This window comes from Manis javanica, chromosome 4 (assembly GCF_040802235.1).
Source record: "Manis javanica isolate MJ-LG chromosome 4, MJ_LKY, whole genome shotgun sequence".
NCBI classification, from domain to species: Eukaryota; Metazoa; Chordata; class Mammalia; order Pholidota; family Manidae; genus Manis; species Manis javanica.
Window position 1 is genome coordinate 9755459 of NC_133159.1, and position 12979 is coordinate 9768437.

Genomic DNA, 12979 nt, shown 5'->3' on the forward strand with positions numbered 1-12979 from the left:
AGATAGACCAAATGGGGCATAACCTAAAAATGCAAGGGTAATTTAACATGAGAAAAATGTAAAAGCACAATTTGTCACATTAACAAGTTAAAGGACAAGATCATATGGTCATCTTAATAGATGCAAAAAATCATTTGACAAAGTTAATACCCATTCATTACTAAAAACTCTTAACAGATAAGAATAGAAAGGAATTGCCGACAGCAAGCATCATTCTAAATGGAGACACATTAGAAACATTCCCTTTGAAATTAAGAACCAGACAAGGAGGTCCACCATTCCTGTTTCTATTCAACATTGTCCTGGACATACTAACCAGGACAAGAGGAGAAAAGGAAATAAGAGCCACTCAGGGTTAGGAAATAAAAGTGTCAGTCTTCCTAGAGAACATGATTATCTGCAAAGAGATAGCCCTGAAGATTTTCACACCTGATTATTAGAATTAATAAAAGAGTTTAGCATAGTGGGTAAAATGAGAGCAATATTCATAAGCCAATAATATGCAAGCTACAAATGAAAATATTAATTTTTAAAAGATATTATTTACTATAGCAACAAAATAAAAGGTACCTAGGAATAAATATCACAAAAGAGGAGCAAGCTGACAGATAGAAAGTTTTTAATTTTTGAAAAGTATTGCTGTAAACCCTAAATAAATACTGTATTACAGTTATAAATACACAATATGAAGCTATCAATTCTCCAAATTGATCTATAAAGTCAACGTAATTTTAGTCATCATCCCAATAGGTTTGCTGATTGTTTTTTTGTTTTTTTGAGGAATTTGAGAAGTTGATTCCAAAATGGATATGAAAAAAGAGTAATGGGCCCCGAATAATCCAGAACCTTTCTCAATTGAGTCACTCCTCTTAGAACACAGAAAATAAGTTTAGTGATTATTTTCTCAATCCTCCCAAGGATGGGGGTAACTAGTACCATCCTAGATGCCTAGGAGAGAAGTAATTCTTTACATAGAATCAGTGCTTTAGGACATTAGAGTGAAGAAAGCCTACCTGGGAGGTGACGGTAGAGAAATCATTCTAATCCTGTCTCAAGATTTATTATGAAGTCACAGTAATTCAGATAGTGTAATATTGATGCGATGATAGATACAGTAATCAATGTGGCAGAACAGAGCCCTAATTATTTGCAAACCTGATACATGTAGAGGAGATAAAGCAGTACTGTGAGTAAAGGATGGATGATGCAACAGATCTTGAGACAACTGTCAATCACCCTGGGATGGAAGTGGGGGGAACCCTTACCTCACACCACATACAAAGTTAATTCCAAGCAGATTGAGAACTCAAATGTGGAAGGCAGAAATTTAAAGCTTCAGAAGAAAATATGAGAGATTATTTTGGAATAAGGAAAGATTTTTTTTTTAATGTAAGGCTTAAAAGAGAAGCTTGACACAGTGAGTTGCATTAAAATCCATGCTTTCTGTTTATCAAAAGACACTGAAAGAAAAAACAAGCCATGAACTGGGACATATATTTGCAGACATATAACCACGAATGATTGGTAGCATGTAAGGAATATAAAATTCCTGCAAAGCAGTAAGAAGAAAGACAATCTAATTCAGTGTCTGGTAATAATGGTAATCTAATAATGGGTAAAAGATACAAGCAGGACTTTCACAGAAGATAAAATGTATGTGGTGGGTAAACATATGGAACAATAATCAATAATTACCAATTAGTAATTAGCTATCAATTTGATAAAGAAACTGAATGAAGTGTACTATTTTACAACCTCTAGATCTGCATTGTGCAGGAGTTAGGAGCATAGACTTCAGAACCAGACTGACTGGTTGCCAACCTGGCTCTTCCAAGCCTTGGGTAGGCAACAACTTCTCTGTGCCTCAGTTTCCTCTATGGAAAATGAGACACTAACCCAGTAAAACTTCATTGAAAACTGGTTTCCCATTATCCACCCAGCCCCTGTCTTCATTCCATCAGCCCCAAAATAGTACCACCTAATATCTTAAACAATTGTGGTTTTTGGACCTCATTTATAAAATTATGGCAGATTTTTACCATAATACCTAATTTGTAAGGTTGTTGTATTATGTGAAAATTAGTATCTGTAAAACATAGAACAGTGCCTGACACATAGTATTATGTAAGAATTAACCATAGTATTATAGAAAAGTCTGACATTAACAAGTGATGACAAAATGTGGAGTAATGGAAACTTGACTGCTGTTAGGGTTCAGGGGTGGGGTGTCAATTATGATGATGAATCCCTGGGAAACAATTTAGCATTATCCTGCAAAGTGAGTGTTTTAGTCCATTCTGGCAGCTGTAACAAAAAAATATAAACTGGCAGGCTTATAAACAGAAGTTTATTTCTCACAGTTTTGAGGCTGTAAAGTCCAAGATCAAAGCACAGGCAGATTCACTGTCTAGTAAAAGCCTGCTTCAGACTCATAGGTGGCCGTCTTTTTGCTGTGCCCTCAAATGGTGGAAGTGGTGACTCTGAGGTCTCTTTCATGAGGCCACTAAGACTATTTGTCAACCTAATCATCTCCCAAAGGCCCCATGTCCAACCAGCACATAGGGGGAATAGGTTTCAACATATGAATTTTAGGGAGACATTTAGTCTCTGGGAGTTAAACACAAATATTCATATTCACATTCCCTATAATCTAGCAATTCCATTCTTAAATTTATACTCATGGTTATCACATTTTAGTGGGTATAGAATTGTCTGGAGGACTTGTTAAAACACAGATTACTGGGTCCTGCTCTGAGTTCCTGATTCAGTAGGTCTGGAGTGGGGCCCAAGAATTTGCATTTCTAACAAATTCCTGGGTGATGGTGATGCTGGTCCAGAGACCACAATTTAGAATGATTGGTTTAGAGAAATTCTTGAAAGTGGTCACCAAGGGACTTGAACATGAATGTTCATAGCAGCACTGCTCATAACAGCAAAAAACTAAAAATCCAACCCTAATGTCTATCAGCAGGAGATGTAAAATAAACTCCAGTAGTTCCACACAATGGAATATTACACAGCAGTGAAAATGGATGGCCTACATTATGTGCAACAACAGAGATGAATATTAGCGACTTATTTTGAATGAAAAAAGAAGCAAATTCCAGAAAACTTCTTCAGTTTGAAAACAAGCAAATAAACGAATCATTGATTAAATATATACGCACATATGTGGTAAACCAATTTTAAGAAAATCAAGAGGAAGATAAATACAAAATCTGTGATGGTGTTAGTTCTGGAGGCTGGCAGAGAGAATCTTGGGGGGGAAATTCCTATAGCATCGGTAGTATTTTTTTCTTAAGTTACTTGGTGAATTCACAGGTGTTCATTTTACTATGGTGCTTTATAATTTATTATACAGTCTTTGCATGTGTCAATTATTAAATATTTTTTTCTACAAGACCATTGAAAAGAATAACTTTCTCACTGCAATTCATCAGTACTTAATGTAATGGAAAACACTTTGTAGCCGAAGGAAAAAATTAAACACTTCTTTGGAGGTAAGAAAGAGAAGGAAGTTTTCTTCATTTTTTTGGAGACATTCTCACTTTGATCGAGATGTGGGTATTAGAGGAACTTAAACACTCTAGTTATCACCAACTTGATCTCTTCTGGCTTATAACAGTCCCATAACATCCATTCTTTCTTTCCGGGAAATGCTCAGTTTCTCAGATTTCTCTCCCTAAATGATGCCTGGGTGCAGGGGAAGTTTTCACGTCTCATGGGCACAGTGGTGAGAGGCTATGGTTATTAAACATGGTGGGGGTGCTCTGGCTTGCCCGTGGGCATTGGCCTCTGTCCTTGCTGAAATGGCTGGTGATGTCACTGGGCCTGCCTGCTCTTAAGCCATGAGCTGACATCTGCTGTTGCTGCTGATTCTCAGCTTTGCTATTTGCTCTGGTCATAAGGTCACTGCTCTTGAGGTCTCCTTGTCCTGAGCCAGGCTTCTGTCAGGACCACTGGTCCTCTTAGCATCTGTTTCCCCCAGGGGTACATGAGGGATTTCCCACTGTGGGGAGCCAGCAGAGCCATTTCAGAACCTATACGGACCTCCCTCCACTGTGCTGCACTTCTTCCTCCTCACCATGTTGGATGTTTCTGGAAGCAGAAGGTCAGCCCATATGTTCTTAGAACGGGCCCTCAACCTATCTGGGGTTTCTGTCTTCTTCCCATCACACCAGACCTTGGACAGAGCCCCAGGACGCCCAGGCAGCATCTGTTCTGCCCCCTCCGCCCTCCCCAGTGTCTCCTTTCCTCTTCCTTCTCAGAAACATTCATCACTTCCTCCCTAGGAGAGAGCGGCCCAGCAGGCAGCTGAGTACCCGAATCTGGAGCTTCGGCAGAGATCTGGCCAAAGACATAAATCTGGGAGTTGTCAGGATTTAAGAACCATAATTCTGATGACAGTGGTTGGCAAAAATATATGCCATTGAGTCATTGGAGCCATTTTCAGTTTCTGGAAAGCGCACCAAAAAACATATTTACGAACATCTATTAAATGACTACTGATTTGGCCTGTTATTCTTCAACTTGGAGGCCCTTTAATTGGTTATACTCAAAAAACAGTTGGAAAAATAAAAACATTTCTCATTTTGAGACACTTTTGCTGATGTATTTAAGTAAACTGATTTTATCCTATGACACGCTTTATACTCATTTTCACAAACACCTATAGAGACTTGAATATTGCTCAGGGAAATCTCTGCCATGAAACCTACTCGTCAAAGCCAGTGTTCATTATCAGATTAATTAACCAACTCAGACTCTGGTTCCGTCGAGAGTCTAACTTTTGTTTTGGTTCAAAATGACATGTTACTGTACACTTTCTTGAGAATTCTGGTTCTTCTGAATTCTAATTCTAACAAGGGTATATGGCTACAGCGGGGACCTGGACCACGCATTGGCCTCCTGTTTGAAACCAGGGGCTGCAGCCTCTGTTTCTTTCCGTTTCCTCTGGGCCTGGCCTCCCAGGGCTCTCCCTCCGAGCCATGTGCCTGGGTCAAGAGCCTGGGGATGGAAGGGGTCAGGTCATCAGTTAATTGCTATCTCTCTTGCCACCCGAATTCTGAATAACCCAATGCGGGTGCAGGTTAAAATATCCCAATTCTAAAGCTCGATTTCATACTTAACAGGAATATCCCTGTGACAAGGCAGTTTCTCCTGCAGGCTTTGCTTAAAGAAGGCTGTGTCCACATCAAACGTTATTTGTCCTGGAGGGTTTTTGCATCCCTTAGGCAATGTGCCATTGTGGGATTAAGGGTGACTAAGAGGTTTGTCTTTCTACAGCAAAGTGGGAGGAAAACAATTGTGAAAGGAGAGGTAGACCTATATGAGCAAAGAGAACATGGGTTACTCGTAAATTTGAGAACTGATGCCCTTTAAGCTTCCGCGCCTGTGTGTGTCCCCTCGGAGGGTCAAGGTCCCCTTGGTGGTGTGCAATCCCACTTGGAAGAAGTTGCTACTCTTTTTTTAGCAGCACCATCTCTACATACTTCCTTTATTTTTGTACCTATTATCTGTCTTCTCACAGAATGTAAGAGGCTCAGAAGCAGCTGCCCGGATGCCGTGTTCCCTGCCGTGCCCCGAGAGCCCAGGACACTGCCTGGCACATGGTGGGATGTTCAGTAGATGGTTGTTGAATGAAAAAATAAGTAATCCACAGTGTAGCTCCCTGCTGTTCGTGCCACTAATAAGAAAGTGAGCAGGTTTTCTGGCTCTGCTAAGGAAAACAGTTAAATCTCTCCAATATAATCTCCAGAAACTGCTCTGTGCCTCTGGCCCATGCCCAGAAACCCTCAAACTCGCTGCTCCGATGCAAGAAGAGTCCTTGCCTTCCCTGAAGGTAGACGGGGATGGAGGCGAGGGGTAGCTCTGGATATTGGACTGCTAACACTAAAGCTGTTTTCTTCCAGCTTGATTAACTTTTAAGCCATTTCCTGCTTTGCTATCACGGCCAAACCCACCTCTTGGCAGACACTGAAATCTAAGTTTTTGAATTAGATTCCCGAACAGTGATTTAAACAGATTTGGGACCTCACAAGAGATTCCAAAATACTAACAAATCCAGACTCTATCAAAGGGATTGTGCCTGGTGGAGGGAGGCCGGGCAGGGCTCATCCTGCCGGTGTCTTGGCCTCATCTCCGGGGAAGGCGCCGTCTGCCCTGGGCAGGGAATTCCAAGCTGGGATGGCACCAGGGCTGTGGCCGAGGTTTGCTGTCATCACCCTCAGCATGTGGGCCAGAGCTGGCGGAACGCGGGATGAAGTCGCTCAAGCCTTCGGCACTTGGTCATGCCTGGGGGCCGGCCTTCTTCACTGATGTTCAGAGGGAGGCCTTACCACCACCATTTTCACAAGGCCAGTTTCCACCCAGAGAAACTGAGGAAGAGAAAGGCCAGGATTGACGTCCTTGAGCCCACCCCCTTCAAGAGAGCAGCAAGATAAACACCAGTCTCCCAGCTTGGTCCCCACCGGATCCCAGCCCCCCACACTGGGCCTCATTCATTCAGACTGTTTGCTAAGCAGCGCCGAGTCTTCCTAATGAAGGGCTCTCTGAACTCACCAATGAAAGGAGCTTTCTGTGTGTATCAGTCTGAACTGTAAAAAACGTCGACCTCCCCCATGCCTGTCTGTCCATTAAAAGCTCAGTGTCGACTCAAAAAAAACCAAAAAACCCAAACCAAACAAACAAACACAAAACTGACTGTGTTCCCAACCCACTAAAGCAGTCAGGGACCCTGTGCTCCCGTATGATCCAGCATACCTGAATTCAAATCCACGGGTGCATTCAGCCAACTTTTTCTTTTGGGGGCCAGGGAGAAGGACAGTGTGTACCTAAGGGATTTATTGTTGAGAGAAAAGATTACCAGTGCCCCGAGGGAGTTCTTTTTGCATTTCTCTGGGGCAATGTGGAGTCCACACCAGATTTAGAGTCTATAAAGTGGGGCATCGCACCCCGCCAAGGAAGGAGCTCTCCATTCTAGAGTCTGCGGATCTCACTCTGTGTCCAACAGAGCGGCCCGAGGCTTCCCCAGGATGGCAAATTGCACAGAAGCCTGTTGATCCACAGAGCTGAATGTTTCCCTTATTGCTTCAAGCAAAAGCCCGATGTCTTGTTCCCTGTCCCAAGTCAGCCACAGGGCCTCACCTCGGCAATGAAGACTCAACCTTCCTCCACCAGACAAGGGGGGAAAGTGGACCTATTGACCAGGGGGCTGACAGCATGTCATGTCTGTCAGATAGAGGATGGCCAGCTCCAGCCAAACCCAGATGTCACAGCTGCTGTTGCATCCTGAGTGACACGGTGAGCATCAGCAATGGCTCCTGAACGAATGAGTCAATGGGTTACAATAGTGAATGGAGCACAGCATGAATCCCAAGCTGCTGTTTGACCAAACAACATGATGAAATGGGTAAATGTGTCTTTAGCTTCCCAGAGCTTTCTAATTTGTGCGCTTTCTCCTTCTTGACAATACCCAAGAAACTAATCCCCTTGACACCTGATCACAATCTACCCTTGGGGAAGGGGGAGAAACCCTTCCACATCAAATTCTGCAAGCTGAAGAGCTAAGTATATCCTTTTCAGGTACACTTGCATCTAAAAGGGATCAAGTCTTTAAGATAAGGGATGAATCTGTGGGATTTTAGCCCCCAGCCAGATTGCACGGGAGAGGGGCATGGGCCAAGATTTGGAGAGTTGCGTCACAGAAATCTCAGAAGCCACTCATGTACTTTGCGTTTGCACAGTCAGGCTGGCTGGTGGGATGTCATGTGCCAGTGACTCAGCCTCTGGGCTGGGCTGGGCAGCAGGGGAGATTGGTGGGGAGGGCTCTTCTCTGTGGGGAGGCTCTTCAAGCAGGCCAGATAAAACCACAAGCTTTCCTTTCATAGATATTTACGGAGCATGTGTCAGAGGCAGGGGGGTTACAAAGATGAATAAACCCTTGGCTTCAGGGAGCACACATATCTTCCGAGGAGGCAGGGAGACACCACAGCTGGGAACACACTGGGCTCAGTCCTTTAGCTCTAGTGGGATGGGGTGAGATGGCCCCAATGCTGGGAGGAGATCCAGCCAGGCAGGTGGACAGGGCAGGAGTCTTCGATCTGGGGGTGCATGTCTCAAATCTTCAGAATGTCTCAAATCTTCAGAAGCCTTCCTCTGAAAACAGTGGGAGAAGGAAACACCTTCCCAGTAACTCTTCTCCCATTTACAAAAGAAATGCAGCTCCTTATTCAACCCAAATCTTATTATGAAATATTTTCTGAGATGAAAAAAAAAAATCTCGTTAGCCCCAGGGTGCCAAGTAGCCAAGTAAACACTGGTTTTTCCCTTTGTGCATACACAGTATTAGAGTGAGTCTGGCCGTGCTGGGGGGGTCCTAATTCTGGAGCAGCACACCTTAGCGGAGGGATGGAAGTTGACACTCTGGGCATTAGAAACTGGGCCTACCCAGGAGATGCTCTGAGAAAGCACAGCATCCCTTGTGTTGTCCAGCCAAAAATACATAAACTGAATCTAATCCAGAGGAGAGAGCAGACAAACCCAGGCTGAACGGTACTCTAAAAATAACTAGCCTGTGGTCTTCAGCAAGCATCAAGTTCATGGAAGACCAAGGCTGAAGGTGAGTTCCGGCATCTGCAGACACGCTGGCGAAGAGCAATGTGTGGTGCTGAATTCGATTCTGGGGTAAAAAACATCTGTAAAGGACATTATTGGGACAATATTCAACATTGGAATATGGACTGTGGGTTAGACAATAGTCTTGTTTTAACATCAAGTTTTGTGATTCTCTATGCCTCTTGCAGCTACGGCAGAGAATGTCTTTTAGGATATTTGACACCTAAGGGTGCAGGGTCTCGGGGCATAGCATCTCCACACTTCTCAAGGGATTCCAAACCAGTACACATTGTATGCAAATACAGAGAACGATGATGCAAATGGAGCAAAATATAAACAAACTGGGGAGTCAGGATAAAGGGTGTATGGGGGTGCTTTGAACTAGTCTTCCAACACTTCTGCCAATTTGAAATTATGTCAAGAGGAAAAGTTGCAAACACGCTGGCATATGATAATTTTCTATTTTCCTATTTTCCACGTTTCTTTAATGAATGTATATTTTATAATGAAAACATTAATAAATGCACATCGTTTAAAAAAGAGAACATGTTAGTGATGCTGACTCTTTTAAGTGTAACTAGAAAGTTTTCCAGATCTTTTATAAAAAATGTCAAGATGTATGGATTCACATTCATGGATAAAAATTTTATGTAATTTTTTTATGGTCAGTGTACTTAGTCAATGTTATCAAATTGTATCATGAATTATCTTTCCCAGTTATAACCAGTCTTTATTTTATTTATTTTTGCAAAGTGTTTAATGTTATACCTACCATTGAAAATATATTATTTTAATTCTATGATGAAAATAAATTAGTACCCAGTTTTTCAAAATTCCTTAAGGGTGTCCACAAACAAAACTGTGCAGCCCACTGAAATAGGGCATGAATTTGACTCTGATAACAGGAGGGGGCAGTCAGCAATGGAGACACCCCTGGGGAAGCCACAGGGTGCTCCGGCAAACAGGCAGGCCAGGGGTCAGAAATCCAAACCAGGTCCCCCATGTGGAATGGCAGGAGCCAGTCTCCACAAAGGATCCCTGTGCACAACGCTAGTTCCAGGGTGGAACTGGGAGATAATGCAGCTTCCCAGAGGGGCTTTTGGGCCCAGGGAGCTGGACAGAGGTCCAAGAGGGCTCTTAGGAATAAGGCCCAAGGTGAGGGGTGGACCTCGTAGAGGATCAGTTGACGCCTAGTGGAATAGTGAGCTCCACGTGGTGTGCTGGTCCTGCTGGGTTCCTAAGGTCTAAAGGAACCAGTTCTATTGGACCCATGTCAAGAACCTCTGCCCTAGGGGCTGGGGCTTGCTGAGTGTTCAGGTGGGCACAGGTGGGTACCAGAGGACTCAAGAGGCTAAGAACCAGGTGGTGCCTGGTGGAAACAACCATCACGGCGATCATAGGTCTACTCCTCATGTGCATAGAGCCCTCCAAAGAAGAAAGAACATGCCCATTTCAGAGAAGCAGAAACTGAGGCTGGGATTACTCGAGGCCACCATGGAGCTGAATTTTGATTCCAAAACTCTGAGGCTCTTTCCAGCAAACCAAGCTGCGGTGGGTTCCTTCAATCCCATCATCACCCCCTACCTACTGCCCCCTCTTCCTGCCTCATTCCCGGTCCTGCTAAATACATTGGGCCAACTCACCTAAGTGCACTATTTTACCCTGCATCACGGAGGTGCCTTTGAGTTGGAGATTGAATCTGGTGGTTATCAGCTCTGGAGTAGCGTGTGTTGCAAAAAGAGAAGACGCTGAGAAGTCTTCCCAGGAAGCCAGGAGGTGCTGAGGCTCCGAGAAGGATCAGCAGGTGAGATCCTAACAGTCACTCACCAGCACCCCTCAGGGTGGAGGGTACTCCATCTGCAGCCTGGTCCCCTGCTTCCGGGGTGGGGCGCCTCCCGCTCCCTAAAATGCAGCTTGCAGACTTCTCCTTCTGGGTCCTTGAACACAACATAGCACAGCCAACAGGCTCAAGTCCTGCAGCAGGAGGACGGTGGCCCCACCCCTCGGTCCTGGACCATCCTAGACGGTTTGTGCGGTCTCTAACCCAGGAGAAAGCGGGCATGAGCTGCATCACCTGGGAGCTTGTTAGAAATGCAAATTAGTAGGCCGCACTTCTGACCTCTGGAATCAGCAACTCAGGAGCGAGCCGGGCCCAGACCAATGTCTTAATCTGAACCTGCCAACCCTCCAGGCAAATCTGATACACACTTGCTTTGGAAATCACACTGCTTTGGAAACCTGTTGCCTTATGTACATAACGGGTATTATCAGTGTTCTTAATCCAGGGGTTGTTTGAGGATTAAATGAGATAGTGCTGGAGTTCCTGGCTACAGGGCACATGTCACTGTTACCTTACCAGTCACTGGGTTAAGAGGACAGGCCGCTCCAGGAAAGAGGACCCTTCTGGCACTCTGGCACGTACCCTACCTGTTTCCTTCTTGCTGTATCTGGGCCCGTCTCAGGTTTCCAAATCCCCTGTGCGTCACGGCTGTCCTTTAGGCTAACCCTGAGTCACTCGGGTGCACCCTGGCTCCAAATCCTGCGCCCCGGGGACAGCATTGCATAGCCTCTGCTGTTTGCATTGTTGAGGAATGTCCCCAGTCACTGCCCCCAGATACTTAAGCCAACTGCCCCTGAACCCTGTCCATAGACTCCCCTGGTACCGCCCCTCTCCCCTTCCCCAGGATGGGCTCCAACAGGATGCAACTCCATTTCCTCTCCCTCCTCCATCCTCCACCAGCTCAGGTAGACAACATTGTAGCTGGGGGCAGGGGCTGTGGGAGGGTTATAGAGGAGCTTCTCCTTGAACAATAACCTACTCCAAGCACCCCTCTAAATCTGCTGCGTTTAACCCATTCTCCCCCACCCAGGTTTCCTTCACTCTGTTTCCAAGTGAAGACGGTCTTTTTCTTTTTTTTACATTGGAGTAAATTTGCATCTCTTTTTCCATCTAGCAAGCTCAACAGATGATGTTGTTACTGTTCAGTCTGTCAACAAACATTAGTGATGATGCAGTAATAATAATCAAATGTATTGGCAAGAAAAGGAAGTCAGTTCAGATTATCTTCTCTGTCCTGTTTCTCCTTTCTAGTTTCAACCCCTTGGCGTTAGGTCAGGCATCAGCTCCTACTTTGTAGCCATAGGACAAGACGTCACCTGGGAGATCTTTGGAGATGCAGGATGTGCCCATCCCAGACCCACAGATGCTGCACATCTGTCAAGGGCGCCCCCAGTGATTCACAGGCTCTGCTCTGCTGTTTGAGAACCCACCCAAGGGCAGTTTACTAAAAAAGGTCTCCTGGAGTTGGCTTAAAATATGAATTTCCAAAGGACTTATTGAGCTGGGGGTAGAAGCCATGAATTTGAGCTTTTAAAGCCATCTCCCCCTGACTGCTGTGATGAGTAAAGTTGGAATCAGGTCTAGGGTAAGGATCTGAAAACAAGCCATTTCACCCTAGCTGGGAGCTTTCGGGCATTAGTCTTCAGGTTCTGTTGAATGAATGGAATTTATGGCATCTGGGCGTGGGCACTGCAACTCCTCTTCTTAAAAATGTATTTTTTTATTTTTTAATTCCAGCAGTTCAGAAGGAAATGAAGCAAAAAATATAAGTTTTCCTGTTGCTAACATCTGGTACCTGAGATCAGGGCACGATTGCTTAACCCAGTGAAGTGGGGATTACGGGGCCAAACTCCAGGTTAAAAGGGGATGAGCCCTGGGTGGATGGACACAGGCTTGGTGACCAGGGGTCCTTTGACATCCTGGGGGTGCAGCACCTCATAATTGTGCAGCCCCAGCCTCTCAGTGCTGCGTCTAGTCAGGAGAGGCAGTTCGCAAGCTCAGCCTTTTCCCCCAAACTGTCAAAGCCACGGAGGCTGCCAAGCTCCCTGCCAACTCCCTCGGGCAGCCCCCAAGGCCCACCCTCTAGGGTCCCCTGGACAAGGGTACAATCTTGCCCCAGATGAGGAGGACCACTTTTTTTTTAAAGCCAACAAATTAAATATTTGCCAGAACAATCCCATGTGTGATTCTAAAATTACTGGCCACCCAAGGGACTGTTTACTTCTCATAACAAGAAAATCTTAGGCTTGCACCTTCCTCTCAGAAAACAGAGTAACAAATAAAGTAAAACAGTTTTAAAAAATTGCTTATTGCATGCACCCCTTTTCCCTCCATGGGGGAAACAGAATACAAACCAATTTTGCCAGCGCTCAAGGCTCTCCGCATGTCCCGGCGGCCCCGCAGCTGCAGCCCTGTAACTTTAAACCTGGCCTGAGGTCATCATTTGCGCGCTAGCCAAACAGAGGCCGAGGGCGGTCCTAGTGAGCCCCCGGACCGGGACCACCTTACAGCGGACCGCTCCCC

At 45.0% G+C, this 12979-nt stretch overlaps 1 long non-coding RNA gene across 1 annotated transcript; it reads right to left on the minus strand.

Moving 5' to 3' along the window:
• Nucleotides 1–3302: 3302 nt before the first annotated feature.
• On the minus strand, nucleotides 3303–12944 carry LOC118968610 (uncharacterized). The gene is made up of 4 exons (XR_005056339.2): nucleotides 12811–12944; nucleotides 10260–10553; nucleotides 6763–8696; nucleotides 3303–6377 (listed from the first exon to the last, which is right to left on the minus strand). It is a non-coding gene; the product is annotated as an uncharacterized lncRNA (long non-coding RNA).
• Between the last annotated feature and the right edge of the window lie 35 nt (nucleotides 12945–12979).